The 19,127-nt window shown below is 47.7% G+C and overlaps 1 non-coding gene and 1 pseudogene across 1 annotated transcript; one reads left to right on the plus strand and one right to left on the minus strand.

Moving 5' to 3' along the window:
- Positions 1-3,013: 3,013 nt before the first annotated feature.
- trnav-cac (transfer RNA valine (anticodon CAC)) lies at positions 3,014-3,086 on the minus strand. The gene has a single exon. It is a non-coding gene; the product is annotated as a tRNA-Val (tRNA).
- A 12,338-nt stretch (positions 3,087-15,424) lies between these two features.
- On the plus strand, positions 15,425-15,562 carry LOC148666331 (U1 spliceosomal RNA; annotated as a pseudogene).
- Positions 15,563-19,127: the final 3,565 nt, after the last annotated feature.

Consider the following 19,127-nt stretch of genomic DNA (forward strand, 5'->3'; position numbering starts at 1 on the left):
GGGGTAGTATCCCGCTACAAGGAGAAACTATCACAGTGGCTGTCCTTGCAGTGTCTGTATGGGTCAGTAGGAGAGTGGTGGGAGGAGGTGAAGGTGAGGACAAGGGCCTTTTTCATGGCTGAGGGAAGGAAGGCTGCCAGACGGAGAGGAGTGTTAGCCAGGAAACAGAGGCAGCTGCAGCGTCTCTACACGGTGCTGCACAGTGGCTTCGATGTGCTCGAGGATATCACCCTTTTAAAAAAGGACATCCGGAGCATAGCGGAAGAAAGTAGTCGAGGAGTGCTGTTAAGAAGCTGAGTGCAGTTCTTGGAAGAAAATGAGAAGTGTACTCACTTCTTTTTCAGGAAAGTGGTAGGTTCCAAGTCTGTCATGGAAAGTGTAGTTGATGAGGAGGGAAGAGAGAGTACAGAGCTGAGTGCTATCCTCTCCTGCATTGAGGCCTTCTTGTCACGGACGTCCAAGGGGCCTAACCGTGGCTAGCAGGAGGGCGGAAAAAGACCCATATGCGTAGCGGCGAGACGGGAAAAAGGCCCGGGCTCATTAGTGCAAAGAGTTCAGGAATGCCGTATAGAAACCTGTGCCCTCAGGGAGCGGACGTGGGGCGCCCTGGTGCTAGGCGGGTCTCAGGACATCCAAACGTCAGTGCTGAGCGAGGACAGAGTGCAAGACCCGGAAATATTTAGCCCAAGGGAAAGAGAGGGACAGGAAGGACAGCAGACCAGAAACTAGGGACAGGACAGAGAAGGACCGCCCTCTGGCTGCAGAGGGCGTGACACTTCTACACAAGACTGTACAGTTCTACAGAGGTAAAGGATGAAGAAATTCATTTTTTTACCTCAAAGCTAGAAAACGTTTTGAGTGAAGGAGATGGGGAAGTATTTGAGGAGGATTTGACAGTAGAAGAGCTGAGAGGCTATGGAGAGCTTACAGAAGGGGAAAACTCCGGGTGCTGACAGGCTCCCTAAAGGGGCATCTGCTTAACTACTTGCACGAATGAAGGCAAGAAAAAGCCAATCGACGTGAACGAACGGCGCTTTACAGAGGAGTACTGCCTGACTGGATCGTTGATGAACGACAGAGGCCACTCCGACCTCTTCTCGGTTTTCTTCAATGACTTACTAAGGATCATCTACACATTCGCCCATGCAGGGGAAGCCAGTTACACCAAAGCAAACGCAGGAAAGTGCATTTCAAGCAGAGACCAGGAGGGACTTGTTTACACCGAGAGTGGTCGGAGAATGGAACAATGCACCCAGCCCTGTTGCTGGAGCCGATTCTTGATGAGATCTTGGGCTCACTAAGAGGCCCTCGCTGGATGCTTACCTTTCTGTTGTTCTTGCAGGTCCTGCGCTGCTTTTGAGCCGAAAGAGCTCGTCCTGGTCTGTCGGCACAGCCCAATTGCAAATGATCGGCTCCGCGTACAGAAGGAACGTGCGTTTGGTACAAGAGTGCACGAAGGCATCGGAAATACATAGGGAACAAATGACCGGTCACTCAAGACCTCTGTGAAGTACAGGAGCGTGCAAAACGAGGCTGTTTCCACCCGGTCTCGGACCAAGGACCTTTCGCGTGTTAGGCGAACGTGATAGCCGCTACACTACGGAAACCTGCAGGGACCGCTGCTGGTGTCTCGCTTGCGTTTCGGGCTGATAAAGGGACACGTCACTTTAGGCAGGGGGCACTGGAGAGAGGAACAAAGGGCGCGATGAAACAAAATGTCAAAACTCGGGATCGAATCAGGGACCTTTAGATCTTCAGTCTAACGCTCTCCCAACCGAGCTATTTCGGTGGTGCGCAGAGCCCACAGCCACCTGCTCCAGCCTTCCTGTGTTGCGGCATGAGCGCACCAAGAGTAGCGGGAGAGTTTTGCAGGAACGTCACTCAGAAGGAAAGCCACCCAGGTGCGCCCTCTGAGCTCTGTCCAGCGCATCTTCCTCGCATGGACTTCTGCCTGCGACGGGCAGGAAACAATTAGCAAGAACAGAACGACACCCCATGGGTGTCTCATGACCACACCTTAGGTTGTGACACGTGCAGGTGTGAGGGGTTGCCGGGCTGCTTTGGAGCAGAGCTTGGGCGGAGGGGGGGCGGGAAAGCAGACAAAGAGGTGACACCTCAAGGTCTGCACGATCACAGCTCTCCGCCGCCCCAGGCTTCCGCTCAATAAGCTACTGGACACACCCTCCTCACACAGACCGTGGAAAACCCCCGAGTGGGAGGGCTCTCTCTTCCTCCCAGGAGCTCTTGGAAATGACGCACAGACAGGGCGCAGGGAGCCGCCGCCTGCAAACATGGCTCCAGGCAGGACTTCACTCCGCAGGAGCCGCAGAGCAGAGGAGATGGGGGCAGCTTAGCTCCTGTGCAGAGACCTGAGCTGTTGTTGCTGCGGACGCTGTCTTTTCTGCACTCGGGGTAGGAGTGAATGTTGAGTTGCCCTTAGAAATGAAGCAGAGCACTTCAACGACACGGGTGTGTGTGTGTGTGTGCGCCCTGGTGATTCTGGGAGACAGATCGAACCTGGGCTAAAAGAGAGGGGGCTTAGCCCTCTTCCATTTGCTAGTTCAAAGTTGTACAACCCATTTGTATCTGCTAGGCGGCGCAGTTGTCGTGCACAAAGAACGCTTTGAAAAGCGTCAAAGGCAAGTCATTCTGAGTTGGTCGTTTGTGTTTTCCGTTCGGACGCGAAATGCTGAAATGATCTCTCGGCTCCTCGGTTGTCATTTCTGCTCTGTAAAGGAATCACAGCACGCGTCGCCTTCCAGCACGCTGGGTCGGGACACGATGCCGGGGGTCAGAGAGAGCGATGTCTTCCTCGTTAGTATAGGACCTGTCACCTGTCCACACCTGTCACGCGGGAGACCGGGGTACATCAGGACGCGCATTGAAGTGAAAGCAGGATGCGCTGCGACATGCACTGTGCAGATCCCGCCACACTAAGAGGGGAGTGGGTCTGTTCGATCACAGCGCTAGGCGAATCCCCAATCCCCTTTTGTGCGTGGCGACAAAAGAAGTCTGTTTCCACCCGGTTTCGAACCAGGGACCTTTCGCGTGTGAGGCGAACGTGATAACCACTACACTACGGAAACAGTGGTAAGACGTGCCCAGCGGCCCAGTGCTGAGCTTCGCCAATGCGATTCAGCTGCTTCCAGTGCCTTTATTGGAGTGCGCTGATGGTTCTTGCTCTCTCTCCAGAGACCAGCACACCTGTCATGGACGGAGAAGGAAAGGCGGCGCCACATTCTACAGCCCTCTCCACGCAATCGACGAAATCGGGCTACTGAAGTGGAGAAAATCGCCTCTCCAGAAAGTGCAAATATCATCTTGGAGACTATAAATCCTGTTGCTGAAGGTCAGCCCTGTCTACCAGAGTAACCCTCCCACAGCGATGATCAGCTCGTCTCACACGCGAGAAGTTTCGGTTGGAAACAAGCGCCCCCTCTTCTCGCACGTTTTGCACGTTCGAGTAGTTTTAATGCGGCTCCTTCGTACACGGTGCTGATCTTTTGGAAAGCAGGAGGCAAAAACGACACGTTCTCATACCAGATGTCGAACCCGGGCCGCCTGGCTGAAAACCAGGAATCATAACCGCTAGACCATATTTCAGCGAACAACCACGCTGTTCCCGGCATCATGCAAGCAAACTACAGATGCAGCCATTCAAAGTGAGCGGTACAGACACGTACCGCAGGTAAGATGACACGGGGTACCGCGGTGCGTGATTGGTTGACCTACAGGGGCACTCGTGGTCCGTTGGTCTGTCGTAGAAAGATTTACTGTAAACGTCTTTACTGTGCCCGTTGTAGATATTGAATTTTACCACTGAAAGGAAATCTTAGTAGCTGAGCATAAAAAGAATAGGAGCATACTGTAACGCGTGTGAAGGCCATAAACGATATTAATTTTGGAACATAAACATACAGTATATAGCTGGTCTTGGTACTTTAAAGAAAAAAATACACACCAGTATTCCATTTCTCCCTAAACATTGTAAGCTTCGAAGTCTTTAACTAACGTGATAGCAGAGTCAACAAGCATACTTTTAGAATTTGATTAAAAGGGAATATAATATGGAATCGCGTATCTAAAGAATTTAATAACGGTATGATTATATCCGTGTACTGCGACAGGGCTGTGTAGGGCTGTTTCGCCTGCCTGTTCATGCAAGCTGTCTTGTAGCCTACTGGTCTAGGCGTATGACTACCAACTGGTAGGTTGTGTGTTCGAATCTAGCTGGTGCTGGGCTTTTCTTTTAACAAACATTTCTTCGAAAAAATAGGTAAGCGATATTATGGACAATCAATTGACTTTTATATTTCAAAATATCGCAACATGATCGATATTTGCGATATTTTGAACATATCTTCCCTTCTGAAAGCGGTTCCTGCTTCTAGTGTGTGTGTGTGTGCAACAGAGTACATTTTTATAGAGAAATGGAGGCTGGACAGTATGCGTTACAATATAAACATTTATATTGATTTAAATCGTGTTCTGATTTAAATCGCAAACGCATGTTTAATTATGTGTTTTTTAATCATAATCAGGCTAATGCATTTCTACATTTTCTGTATGAACCAGCTTAGAGGTTCATACAGAAAGACAGCTTGTGTTTAAATTGAGTGTAAGGTAATTTATGCTTCTAAAGTCATGGTCAGCATTTATTGTACTGTGCTGTAAACTTTTTCTGTGCCTAGTCACATTATTTTATAGCGTTTTTATTGTGTTATTAAATCCGGTGGCGCTGTGTGTTAGTTTCCTGACTCCCATTATTTAAACTGCGACACTGATCATTCATCTCTAAATAAACTTTATTTTATATAGCGTTTTAAGCGAATAGGTAATTAGATTGCTCATAAACCTAATCGCTTTTTCTACATAAACACAGCGTGATTGCTCTCTGAAAATGCTTTTCCTTAAAGCGATTCAATTTAGGGAGTAGCCCAACTACCACTTAACACTGTACTTCCTACTTTGAATACCTGTGAGACCGGTTTAATTCGTCACAGCCAGCACTCCGGGAGTTCATATTGCTTGACTAATTTTAAAAACTAAGTTATAAATGCAAACGCTTCCTCGGTGCGCTGCTCTGGTACGCCGGGTCTTACACAGTGCCTGTCGGCAGTAAGCGTTACAATATACATACCCAACACTGCTTGAACCCATCTGTCATGCAAATAAAACACCTTGAATTGAATTGAATTGAGGGAGAGAGGGGGGTAGTGGGACAGATATACTGTAGACAGACTCAAGGCAAATAAGATACTTATGGGTACGCAGGCATTCACGACAGCAACATATGAAACATTTGCACGTACTGTATAGTTAAGTTATTACTTGGTTTTCAAAGTGCAACGAAATACAATATTGTTGTTGCTGCTGTTCTGGTTGTTTTTATCCCGTAAAGCGTTTTGAGAATCCACCTTTAAAGGCGATATATACTGTAAAACCGCTGATTCTTATGGAATGTGTTCCGCAGGAGATTCAAATTTTTATTTATTTATTTATTTTTTAATCGCGTATCTTAGGAAATTATTTATTGTCTTCATATTTGGCCAGGGCTTTAAAGAGAAGGCGCGCCAAAAAATGTCGGTGCCGTCGTCTCCGCTTTAAAGGTACCCCCGTGCTGGAAGAATTTGACCTCAGAACGTTTGCCCAGCTTAGTTATAGTGGACATAAAAACAAGAGTTCGCTGGCATTATATCCTAGAAGACACAGACCTGGGGAAAAGACCGTGAGCCTGTCTCTAAATACTAATAATACAGTATGTGATCTCCTGTCCCAGCCTCAGGAACAGACAGTGAGCCTGTCTCTCAATAATAATAATACAGTGTGTGATCTCCTGTCCCAGCCCAAACGACGACACAGTGTGCCTATCTGTCAATAATAATAATACAGGGTGCGATCTCCTGTCCCAGCCTGAGGAACAGTGTGCCTGTCTCTCAATAATAATAATACATTGTGATCTCCTGACCCAGCCTGGGGAACATACAGTGAGCCTGTCTCTCAATAATAATAATCCAGTGTGCGATCTCCTGTTCAAGCCCAAGCGAAGACACAGTGAGCCTATCTGTCAATAATAGTAATACAGTGTGTGATCTCCTGTCCCAGTCTGAGGAACAGACAGTTAGCCTATCTGTCAATAATAATAATACAGTGTGCGATCTCCTGTCCCAGCCTGAGGAACAGAGAGTGAGCCTGTCTCTCAATAAAAATAATACTGTGTGTGATCCCCTGTCCCAGCCAGAGGAACAGACAGTGAGCCCGTCTCTAAATAATAATAATACAGTGTGTTATCTCCTGTCCCAGCCTGAGGAACAGTGAGCCTGTCAATCAATAATAATACAGTATGTGATGTCCTGTCTCAGCCTGAGGAACAGAGAGTAAGCTTGTCTCTCAATAATAATAATACAGTGTGTGATCTCCTGTCCCAGTCTGAGGAACAGACAGTCAGCCTATCTGTTAGTAATATAATACAGTGTGTGATCTCCTGTCCCAGCCTGAGGAACAATAAGCCTGTCAATCAATAATAATACAGTATGTGATGTCCTGTCTCAGCCTGAGGAACAGAGAGTAAGCTTGTCTCTCAATAATAATAATTCAGTGTGGGATCTCCTGTCCCAGTCTGATGAACAGACAGTGAGCCTCTCTCTCAATAATAATAATACAGTGAGTGATCTCCTGTCCCAGTCTGAGGAACAAACAGTGAGCCTGTCTCAAAATCATAATAATACAGTGTGGGATCTCCTGTCCCAGCCTGGGGAACAGTGTGCCAGACTCTCAATAATATTAATAATAATTATACAGTCTTATCTACTGTCCCAGCCTGAGGAACAGACAGTGAGCCTGTCTCTAAATAACAATTATACAGTGTGGGATCTCCTGTCCCAGCCTGGGGAAAAGACAGTGAGCCTGTCTCTAAATATTAATAATACAGTGTGTGATCCTCTGTCCCAGCCTGAGGAACAGACAGTGAGCCTGTCTCTCAATAATAATAATACAGTGTGTGATCTCCTGTCCCAGCCTGGGGAAAAGACAGTGAGCCTGTCTCTCAATAATAATAATCCAGTGTGTGATCTCCTGTCCCAGCCTGGGGAAAAGACAGTGATCCTGTCTCTCAATAATAATAATCCAGTGTGGAATGTTCTGTTCCAGTCTGAGGAACAAACAGTGAGCCTGTCTCTCAATAATAATAATAATAATAATACAGTGTGTGATCTCCTGTCCCAGCCTGAGGAACAGACAGTGAGACTTTCTCTCTATAATAATAATTCAGTGTGGGATCTCCTGTCCAGCTCTGAGGAACAGTGAGCCTGTCTCTAAATAATAATAATACAGTGTGTGATCCTCTGTCCCAGCCTGAGGAACAGACAGTGAGCCTGTCTCTCAATAATAATAATACTGTGTGAGCTCCTGACCCAGCCTGGGGAACATACAGTGAGCCTGTCTCTCTATAATAATAATTCAGTGTGGGATCTCCTGTCCAGCTCTGAGGAACAGTGAGCCTGTCTCTAAATAATAATAATACAGTGTGTGATCCTCTGTCCCAGCCTGAGGAACAGACAGTGAGCCTGTCTCTCAATAATAATAATACAGTGTGTGCTCTCCTGTCCCAGCCTGGGGAAAAGACAGTGAGCCTGTCTCTCAATAATAATAATAGGAATAGTGAGCAGTCCTAATAGTTACCACTTTCCTGATTTATCTCAGCAGCTTTAATTTCGCCTGAAGCGCAAGCAACTTGTGAGAACAGGTTGGGTTTGCTGAGCTCAACTGGCTCGGCGTCTTCGTGTCGTAGCGCCGCAACGGTGTGTTTTCCTTCCTTCTCTTTTCAGCCCGGAAGAAACATTTTACTTGTTCCTTTTGTAGCCGACGCATGCCGACGCCTGTGTTGTGTTGTGGATTTTCTCCTTCTTGAATTTGTACTCCTCCTCCCTCTCTCTCCCTACCTCTACCTCTCCCTCTCTCTACCTCTCTCCCTACCTCTCCCTTTTCCCCTCCCTACCTCTACCTCTCCCTCTCTCCTTAACCCCCTCTCTCTCCACCTCTCTCCTTATCCCTCGCCCTCCACCTCTCTCCCTCTCTCTACCTCTCTACCGCTCTACCTCTCCCTACCCCTCTCTGCTCTCTCTCTTTCACTCTGGAGTTTATTTTCCAGACAGAGATCCAGCTCCGTCCCTCCTGTGGAAGATTGGTGATGCAGGATGAGAGCCCCTAACCGAGAGCACTGCAGCGGCAGGTTCTGTGGTCTGTTTCAAATCAACCCGCAATGAGACACCGAGGAGAAATGAAGAGCCCCAGTTGCGCTAGAAAATCACCCGGGAAAGAGACTTTCAATGTAGGAAAAAAAAGTAGTTAGTAACGGACATAATATGTTTGTTTTGTTTTTTTAATCGCTGCGATGTGTGACTAAGCTCATACTACTAAGAGTTGCCCACTTTGTCTAGATCTGGTAACCTGCTCGTCGCTGGTGGGCCAGATCGTGTCCCCCATCACTATACTGGGGCAATAGGACCCACACAGACCGCAGGGTGAGCACCCCCTGCTGACCCCACAGAGAGGGAGAGGTAGAGGTAGGGAGAGAGAGGAGGAGTACAAATTCAAGCAGAGGCCTGAGTGGAGCACTGTCATATGGCCCTGACATCAGTCCCTCAACTCTCTGCATAAAGCAGTGTCTTATGGCCATGACATCCCACCTCCACCACTCTCAGTGGAAAGCACTGTCGTATAACCATGACATCCCACATCCACCGCTCTCTGCGAAAAGCAGTATCTTCAGGCCCTGCCATCCCACCCCCGCCACTCTCTGCGTAAAGAAGTATCATCAGGCCCAGACATCACACCCCCGCCACTCTCTACGTAAAGAAGTGTCGTATGGCCCTGACACCCACCCCTCCACACTGTGCTTAAAGCAGTGACGCAAAGCCCTGACATTCCAGCCCCTCCACTCTCTGCGTAAAGCACTTTCATATGGCCCTGACATCCCACCCCCGCCACTATCTGCGTAAAGTAGCGTCGTCAAGCCCTGACATCCCACCCTCGCCACTATCTGCGTAAAGCAGTACCTTCAGGCCCTGACATCCCACCCCCACCACTCGCTGTGTAAAGCAATGTCGTTTGGCCCTGACATCCCACCCCCGCCACTCTCTGCGTTAAGAAGTGTCGTATGGCCCTGACACCCACCCGTCCACTCTGTGCTTAAAGCAGTGACGCAAAGCCCTGACATTCCAGCCCCTCCACTCTCTGCGTAAAGCACTTTCATATGGCCCTGACATCCCACCCCCGCCACTATCTGCGTAAAGCAGTATCGTCAGGCCCTGACATCCTACCCCTGCCACTCCCTGCGTAAAGCACTGTCGTATAGCCCTGACACCCACTCCCGCCACTCTCTGCGTAAAGAAGTGTCGTATGTCGTATGTCGAGGTGAGGTGAGGTGCGACACGCCGGAGCCCCTACGCTGCTAATGCGGAGCACTTGTTGAACTGGCATTGAAAGGACGTGTGCGCACGGAGCGAGCCTTCCCTGCGGCGGAGTGTGGAAACTTTCTCCCTGCGCTGCAGGAGTTGTGTGCGCTGCAGCGGTGCTGAGAGAACAGCACAGAAGGCAGCAGGCTCTGGAGAGCGGGTAAGAGACGGAGCCTTGTGGGCAGGCGAGCAGGCCTGTTTTTTGGAAATTGCTGAAAAGGCTCCGGTGTTTGTTCGGTTTGTGGCAGGCGCACGACGCGAGCTTGCGTAGCGATTTGCGGGTCTGGTGTTATGCAAATGAGGCCGAATTGCGTCCCGGGACATGCTGTGAATGCGCATTGGCGACTGCAGATGTGTAGGAAACGGCGCGCTCGTTTTCTCGTTTTGCCCACCCTTTTGAGTGTTAGTGTGGCGTGTGAGTGTGCGAAAGAGTGGGCCCAGCAGGAGGCAGTGGCGTGCGGGGAGAGGAGCTGGCCTAGGCTGCGCGCTTTGTGCTGTGGGTGCTGGCCGCTTGCAGGGCCTTATACAACTTATACTTACCTGGCAGGGGTGATACCTTAATCATCCTGTAGGTGGAGTAGTTGGATTGTTTTCTTGTTTTGTGGAAGCAGTGTTTGTTTTGCAGTTTACGAAATGACAACTTTTGGATCCCGCAAGAATGTTGTGCGTTTTGAGCTTTTGGATGACCTCTTCATGGATTGCATGCAGTTCAGCAGAAAAGTGTTGCAGAAGGAACTTGGCTTTGAACCTTGGCACTTGGATTTCATCTTCGCTTTCCCAGGTCAGAAAGCATTTGAGGTTGTTTTTGTGTGACGTCACGCCACACCTATTCTCTGTTTGAACAATGTGTGGATGTGTTTGAGGCAAAAAGAGGGAAAGTTCCTGCCCTAGAGAAGATCAACTTGCAGCCTCTGACACAGAGAGAGAGGAAAATGGTGAATGTTGTTATGTTCTCGGATCTGGCAAGGACGGAGGACATTCACACCTGGCTTAACCAGTACTGCACCGTCCACCATGGAACTGAGGTTAGAGATGTTGACGGTATAAAAACAGGAGCAAGGAAATTCAAGGTTCGCTTGCTACCGGACAATGTAAATGGAGGCTTAAGGCACCTGCCCTCTACAATCCGGCTGGGCGCCTGCAATGGCTATGTTTTTTATGTGGGACAACCAAAGGTGTGTCGGTGCTGTGGGACACCTGGCATCGTCCTGCATTGATAAATGCTGCAAGACCTGTGGCAAACAGGGACATTTAGCCTCTGACTGTTCAATGCAGCCAAAGTGCAATTTATGTGGCTCGAAAGGACACGTTTTTAAGAACTGCCCTCACGCCTACGCCAATAAACTCAAAATGAGAAAGGATGAGGCAGTGCTTGTTTCAGCCAAACCGGCCCGAAAATCCAAAGCAAACAACAAGTCAAACAAAGAACCCTTGTTGGACAAAGACTCCTTGCCTCCAGCCAGGATCAGTCCTGCTGTGGCTCCGGGGCCGGTGGAAGAGAAATCCACTACGCCCCCACAACCGCAGTCTGCACCAGACAAGCACGAGGGTTTGAAAACCCCCGAGAACAGCGAGGACCCCTCCCCCACTTCTGCTCCTTAGAACGAGGGCCAGTGTGGGGCCCCCCGGTGGAGCGGGTCCAGCGAGGATACCCAGGATTCAGCGGAGCTGCTTTTCTCAGACTCTGCAAGTGCTACAGATGTCCTCCTCTCCTCCATCCAGTCCATCACGGAGGATCTGCAGCAGCTGGTGGGTGAGGGGGAAGAGGAGACTGGTGCATCGGCTGCACCCCTTTCCCCTCAGTGCTCCCAGGAGCTGGACTTGAGGAAACAGAAAAATGACTCTGTTTTCTCCCCGAGCGAGGAGGAAGGAGAGCATGGTGATGGGGACAGCTGGAACCCCTCCACCCCTCTCTCTACCCCATTCCTTGAAAATGACTCCGTGAACGCTTTTACTGCTGCCACCCTGATGAAGGCTCATTCAGAGGATGGCTGGCAGGAAATTGGTAAGAAGAAAAAGAAAAGAAGAAGGTAACAGGTGAGACAGAAGAGAAATGTGTTTTGTAAAGACTGGTTCCACTTTCTTATGTAATACGGCTCTAAACATAATTTCTCTTAACACCAGAGGTATCAATGACAGAGTTAAATGCCAGTCTGTCTTTGATTACCTCCAGCATAGAGAAGGAGATGTGTTGATATTGCAGGAGTGTGCTTTAGCCTATCAAGAGAGGTATAAAAGCTTTGAAGATAGGTGGGATAAAGGGCCTTCTGTTTGGTCAGGGGACAATAACAACAGAGCCTCTGGCGTGGCCATTCTTTTCAAAGGACGGGCATTCAAACTGAAAAGTATTCAGAGGGTCATAGATGGCAGGTTGCTTGAACTTGAACTTGAACTTGAACTTTATTGCCATATGTAACCGGTACTGGTACAATGGAATTCTTACTTACAGAAAGTCTCTCGATTATAAAACAAGTGTAAAAAACAAAACAAAGTGCAAACAGTGCATCAAGACAATGTACAAACAAACAATAGACAATGTGCAAGTAAACATGCAGACAGTTTGACTGTAAACAATACAGACGTGTAAACAATGACTGGAGACGTACAATTAATACGTGCTAAATATTAATGCTGTGTGTGGATGTGGAATGGGGGACCGTTAACCTGCGGATAATCAATGTGTATTGTCCTAGTGACGTGGTAGGAAGGGTGGAGCTACTCAAGGCACTCTCTCCCCTATTGTTATGTAGCACAGACATGATAGTGGGAGGGGATTTTAATTGTATCTTAGAGTACATAGACAGGCAGTCTAGCTCTCCGATAAAATTGGATTCCAGCTCACTGGCCCTGCAAAACTTAGTTCATCTCCTCTCTCTGCTTAGTTCAAGGGACTGTCTTTGGCCCAGGCCTCTGGAAACTCAACACAAAGCTGCTAGAGAACGAGGGGGTAGTATCCCGCTACAAGGAGAAACTATCACAGTGGCTGTCCTTGTAGTGTCTTTACGGGTCAGTAGGAGAGTGGTGGGAGGAGGTGAAGGTGAGGACAAGGGCCTTTTTCGTGGCTGAGGGGAGGAAGGCTGCTGCCAGACGGAAAGGAGTGCTTGCCAGGAAACAGAGGCAGCTGCAGTGTCTCTACACGATGCTGCACAGTGGCTTCGATGTGCTCAAGGATATCACCCTTTTAAAAAAGGACATCCGGAGCATAGCCGAAGAAAGTAGTCGAGTAGTGCTGTTAAGAAGCAGAGTGCAGTTCTTGGAAGAAAATGAGAAGTGTACTCGCTTCTTTTTCAGGAAAGTGGTAGGCTCCAAGTCTGTCATGGAAAGTGTAGTTGATGAGGAGGGACGAGAGAGAACAGAGCTGAGTGCTATCCTCTCCTGCACCGAGGCCTTCTAATCAAGACTGTACAGCTCTACAGAGGTAAAGGATGAAGAAATTCTTTTTTTTACCTCAAAGCTAGAAAACGTTTTGAGTGAAGAAGATAGGAAAGTACTTGAGAGGGATTTGACAGTAGAAGAGCTGAGACAGGCTATGGAGAGCTTACAGGAGCTTTCCAGGGGCGCCGTACAATGGCAGACCCTGCGCTCTGACCCCAAGCTTCTCTCCCTGTCTGTGTGTCTGTGTTTCCTTGGAGAAAAAGCTGGGGTATGCGAAAAGACGAATTCCTAATGCAAGAAATTGTATAGGGCTAATAAAGAAACATTATTATTATTACATTATTATTACAGAAGGGGAAAACTCCGGGTGCTGACGGGCTCCCTAAGGAATTTTATTGCACCTTTTGGGATCTGCTTCAGGATCCGCTAATGCTCCTTTTCGAGGAAAGCTATAAGACAGAATTGCTGCCTGACTCCTTAAGAGAAGGCACTATCTCTCTCTTGTTTAAGAAAGGAGCAAAGAATGACAAAAAGAACTGGAGACCACTCAGCCTGTCAGGCGTGGACACTAAGATCCTGTCCAAAGCCCATTTCCTGTGCCTACAAAATGTAGTGACCTCACTGGTAGGGAAAGAACAGACTTGTGAGATAGCAGGACGCCTGATGAGCGACAACCTGGCCTTGTTGAGGGATGTCTGTCTGTACTCAGAGGATCGCTCCCTCCCTCTGTGCATTTTAGGTGTAGACCTAGAAAAGGCCCTTGACTGCCTAAACCGGCAGTACTTAACATTGGTACTTGAGCACATGTTTGGCCCCATCATGAGAAAGTGGATTAACCTGCTGTACACAGGTAGCAACAGCAGAGTAATGGTTAATGGCAATAGATCACGCCCCTTTGAAGTCTGTTCAGGGGTGAGGCAGGGCTGCCCATTATTCCCCTTGTTATTCGTTTTGGCTATGGAGCCCTTAGCCTGTGCCTTGCGCCAGGATCAGGCCATTAATGGGATACCAGTGCCTGGAAGTGGGAGAGGAGAGGTAAAGACATCTCTATACATGGATGACGTCACCCTGCTCCTCTCTGACAATGCCTCAATTAGCAGAGCTCTGCAGTGCTGTGATCGTTTCTCTTTGGCTTCCTCTGCAAAAATTAAGAAATCTAAGAGTGAGATTTTTTATCAGAACTGGAGGGAGCCAAAAGAAGGACATGATCTCAGGCTGCAAGAGAAGAGAATTAAGGTCCTGGGGGTGTATTGGAGAAGAGATGGGAACAGTAAATTGGTAGAACAAATTGCCAATCTTAAACAAAAAACTGATGCAATGGAAGGACCGAGACCTCACCATGACAGGGAAGGTGCTGGTCATCAAAGCCGAGCTCTTGCCTGTCTTGAATTTTCTGGCTTCTACCTTCCCAATCCCACACCGTGTTGCGGCGGTGCTGAGGAGATTGATGTTTCAATTTCTATGGGGTGGGAAGCAGGAAAGACTCAGAAGGGAAATAATGTACAGGCCGCTACCCTCAGGGGGGAAGTCTGTCCCAGATATTGCTACGAAGCTGCTGTGCATTTTCCTGGCCTCTGTGCTGAGAGGCTTTGCAACAGCACCTGCAGCGCGTACCTGGACTTATTTTTCCAGGCTCTGGGTAGGTAGGGAGGTGTTCAGAGTGTGGGGTGTCAGACCCAAGCTGGATGTCCCACTCTCTGACACATGCCCTGCAATTTATGGGACAGTTAAACGTTTTCTAAGATCTCACCCAATTGGCCATATTCCCCTCCGAGATGTCAGCGTCCAAAAACTGGAAGATTTCGTTGCACCCCAGAACAATAGGCAGACCCCTGTGGGCATTTTAACATCAGCCCAAACAAGGAAGGTGTAGAAACACACATCCTCTAAGTTTCTGTGCAACATTCACAGAGATTTAGCCTGGAGTGTCGTCCACCAGTGCTTACCGGTACGAACTTTCTTGTACCGTAGGGGCCTCACCCCCAGCCCTCGCTGCGATAGGGTGGGCTGCGGCGAGGAGGAGACTGTGACCCATCTCCTGTGGTCCTGCTTTTTTGCTAAGGCCTTCTGGGCACAGTTTGAAGATTGGTTGCAAGCTCTCTCGCCCCAATTTACCCTGACCGCTGCTTTCGTCATATACGGCATCTCTCCTGTCAAACTTCCTCCTGACGTGTTTGACAGGATCTGGGCCGTGGTGAACAGTGGGAAAGACACCCTGTGGAGAGTGAGGAACATGGGGCTGTTCAAAGGCATCGAGGTCCTAGTCAAGGCAGCAGGTAGCCTGGCCCTGTTCATCACCCGAGAGAACTATTACCTCAGAGATCTGTGGAGAAAAGGGAGGGAGGAAGCAGAAAATCTGTGGGAAATAGAGAACATAGGTCAATATCTCAAGAAACTGTAAAAAACATTATCATGTTTAAGTAAAGAATGTGATTTGCACCAGAAAAAAAGAAATTGTTGCTATGTAACTGGTACCGTGTCAAAATGTAATGAGATGTGATCATATATACTGTTTTAAGTACGTATATTAATGTAAAGCTTTCTAATTTGTGATGTCCTGTGTTTTTTTTTGTGAAAAGAAAATAAAGTTCTTAAAAATAAAAAATCGGTTCACCTAGGGCGAGGCACAGCCATTAAACTCCGGCTGTGCTGACCCCTGCAAATTCCCCAAATGTGGGAATCTCGACTGCATAATTTCTGGTAGTGGGGGACTGCGTTGGCGCTCTCCCCTGATGTGCTTGGTCCAATATCAGATACGGAAGAGTTACGACACCACGAGCTGCGATAGGATCCCAGTTCGAAAGGAGTCGATGCCACTGCTGGTTCCCGGTTTCTTTTAGTTAGAGGTCCGGAGAAGCATTTCAAGCTGGTTACACTACTCTTTCCGGACATTCGTTCCCTTTTCAAAGTGAGTCTTTTTGCTGTAGTCTGCATTATTTAGGCTCATATCGAGGTTAGCCTTTATTTGGTCATGGGGGGGCCTCGGTACTGTATGCTAATTCTCAAGACAGTTTCACCCGTTTTCACGAGGCATCAATAAATGTAGGTGTCTTGTGCATTTACCGGGACAATTATTAATTGTAGCAGTAAGTCACAAAATGATTCTTTGATGGTTATTAGAAGACCGACACAGCGGGATAACTCAGCAACGCACACACACGGATACTAATACACAAGAATACATTTATTATTACATAAAATGTGCATATCAACATAACAGATCTTATAGTGACGGTTAGCAGAATACAAAAGGTATATATTCAATCACAAAGAGTTACAAACCAAGAGGGACATACATTCCGTATATCATTCATTTAGACCGTTTTGTAAATGAACTTTGTTACAACTTGTACATTAGATACTCAAAAGCAAGTACATGACTCATAGGAATTAAATTGATATCAACTCAGGTTAAGGTAACAATTGAATTCTCGAGCTGTAATGCAGAATGTTGAATACTCGTCCACTCTTTGGGGGTTCAGATCTCCTGTGGACGCAAAGAAGCAGTGGCAGGCTGTTAGACATGAGAGAAGGAGAAGAGAGATTTCTGCTGGGGTGCGCTGCTGATGCTCTCTGAAGACCGGCTAGTTAGTGTTGGCTGAAACTAGCGAGAGATGGCACACAGAAAAGTGACTACAGATCCGAGCAAGTCACACTCTTTAGACAGGAAGAAGACCGGTTAGTTCCCGAAATAGCGCTAGTCCTGAATACTGATATTCAGCTGTCCACAGTTCCAAAAGTAGTTCACTCATTGATCAGGTGAGCGTTCACGGTGGGTTCACGAGGCTTGCTGCTGGGCTAACCTCAGGTGGATCCTTTGGTAACACGCTGGCAACCTCCGTTCTCGACTCTTAGAACAAGGAAAAGTCCTTGCACTGGGACACATTGGCCGCTACGTGACTGTCTGAGCTGAGTCTGAGGATGTCCAGGAGGAGCTGGAGTTTTACCTGGAGGAACTACGGTCGCTCATTGGTTGAAAGTTCCATGGGCATTCGAGAATCATTTTGTGACTTACTGCAACAATTAACAATTGGCCCAGTAAATGCACAAACCCCTACATTTATTGGTGCCTCGTGAGAGGATGCCTACATTTATTGGTGTCCAGTGTGAGGATGAGTAACCATGCACTCATCCTTGGGTGTAAACCACTTGGGATGAGACTCTCCCTTGGAATCTCCCAGACAGTGAGGCACCAGAGATGACCATTAATTAGGGTGGCTGATGTGTCTCAGCTTTGGGAGTTGTTCCTTATCAGAACACACTATCAGCTAGAAAAACACCTTAAATGTGAACCAAATGGAATGGCCTCTCTGTGTCCAGCACCACTTGAGATGAGGGAGAGAGAGACTGGCAAAGGAGCAGCAAACTCAAGGTACAACGGTCTCTGTCCTGTGTGAATGCGCTGGTGGACTATTAAGCTACTTGACTGACTAAAACTCTTCCCACACTGACTACAGCTGAAAGGTCTCTCTCCTGTGTGAATGCACTGGTGTGATTGTAAGCGGCTTTTCAGACTAAAACTCTTCCCACACTGATTGCAGCTGAATTGTCTCTCTCCTGTGTGAATGCGCTGGTGGGTTTTTAAGTGACTTGACTGACTAAAACTCTTCCCACACTGATTGCAGCTGAATGGTCTCTCTCCTGTGTGAATGCGCTGGTGGGTTTTTAAGTGGCTTGACTGACTAAAACTCTTCCCACACTGACTACAGCTGAACGGTCTCTCTCCTGTGTGAAGGTGCTGATAGGGTTTTGAAATGCTAGACTGACAGAAACGCTGCTTCTCCCTGTGCCATAATGGCAGTTTGCCCACACCATCTGAGCAAGGCCTTGAGTGATTCTTCCTCATCCCCTGATCGTGCTGGGGTCTCTTATTCTGCAAATGCTCCATGGAATGGCCTTGCTCTGTGTGATGGAACTGAGATTTGTTTTCGTCATTATGTCCCTCAGTGTGCTGCTCAGCAGTGTGAATCATCTGGGGCTCCTTCTCCAGCTCTCTGAGACTCAAACCGTCCAGTTCATTCAGTTGTTCCTCTCTTTGCCCAAGAACAGACATAGTCTCCAGTTCATTAAAACTTTCAACGATTTTCTCAGTAACCAGATTATTAAACCTGTGTGTAAAGTCATCAGATACTAAGGGATCATATGATTGTTTTAGACTCTGCAATGACAGTCTCTCCGCTTGAACAGAACAAGGCCTAATTATTATCAAGCCCTGTAGGAGCTGCTGTTGCTCCTCCCTGTACTGACTCTTCTCAGTATGCTGTAAATCAGTACTGTTCTCTTCACCAGGTACATCAGTCTGCTGTTCTGCAGGGTCAATCAACTTGGGCTCCATGTCCTGCTCTGTAAGATTTAAAACATCCAGTTTTTCACTGTGCTCTTGTACAGAGATGCAGCCCAGTTCATTACAACCTTGTGTAATATTGATTGTGTCCAGATTATTAATAGTCTCTGTAAAATTATCACATACTAAGAGCCCAGGTGTCTCACTCTCAGGCTCTGTCTTCATCATGGGCACAGAGTCCAGATCCTTGACACTCTGTCTACTTTCTGTGTGCTGCTCACTAAGTGCCTCTTTCCCTTCTGCGGCAGTGACCTCTGTCTCCTGCATCAGCCTGTGCATCTCCACACTGTGCTGCAGTTCAAGAGGAGCCCTTTCCCCAGCTTCAATAAGAGCACTGGCCTCTGAATCTGTAAACACAAGACAAGACCTTTGTAAGAATAAACTTTATTTTATAGTTTTATACCTTTAGAGGTGGCTTCTCAAAGCATTTTACAGAATGCCAACAACAAAAAATACACAAACTTAGCATGACGAGAATACACAGTTAGAGGAGACAGTAGACAGTGGTACTAAGTAAAGTAGGTACAGAACAGTTAAATAAAGGCTCTTCTGAAGAAAATGTTTTTGTGTCTGGATTTGGAGTTTAGAGAAGGTGACTCTCTTCCAGAGCTTGGGGCATAAAATTAGAAGGTCCTGTCACCCATACAATGTAGACGGGCTTGGGGGACAGATCGGAGAACAGAATTAGAAGAGCGAAGATTGCAAGGTAGGGAGTAGGGTGATAATATCAGATCAGTATGGAGGTGTCAAGCCAAGCCAAGACATTGAGCGTCTTATAGGTGAGCAGGAGGATTTTTAAGTCGATAAATAACTTGACAGGAAGCCAGTGCAAGGACTCCAGGATAGGAGTAATGTGATAATTTGTACTAGACCTGGTCAGGATTCTGGCTGCTGAATTTTGGACATACTGCAGTTTGTTCAATGTGGATTTAGAAACCCCAGAGAGTAGAGCG

Source organism: Lepisosteus platostomus, chromosome 5 (genome assembly GCF_059453375.1).
Source record: "Lepisosteus platostomus isolate fLepPlt1 chromosome 5, fLepPlt1.hap1, whole genome shotgun sequence".
In the NCBI taxonomy this organism is placed as follows: domain Eukaryota; kingdom Metazoa; phylum Chordata; class Actinopteri; order Semionotiformes; family Lepisosteidae; genus Lepisosteus; species Lepisosteus platostomus.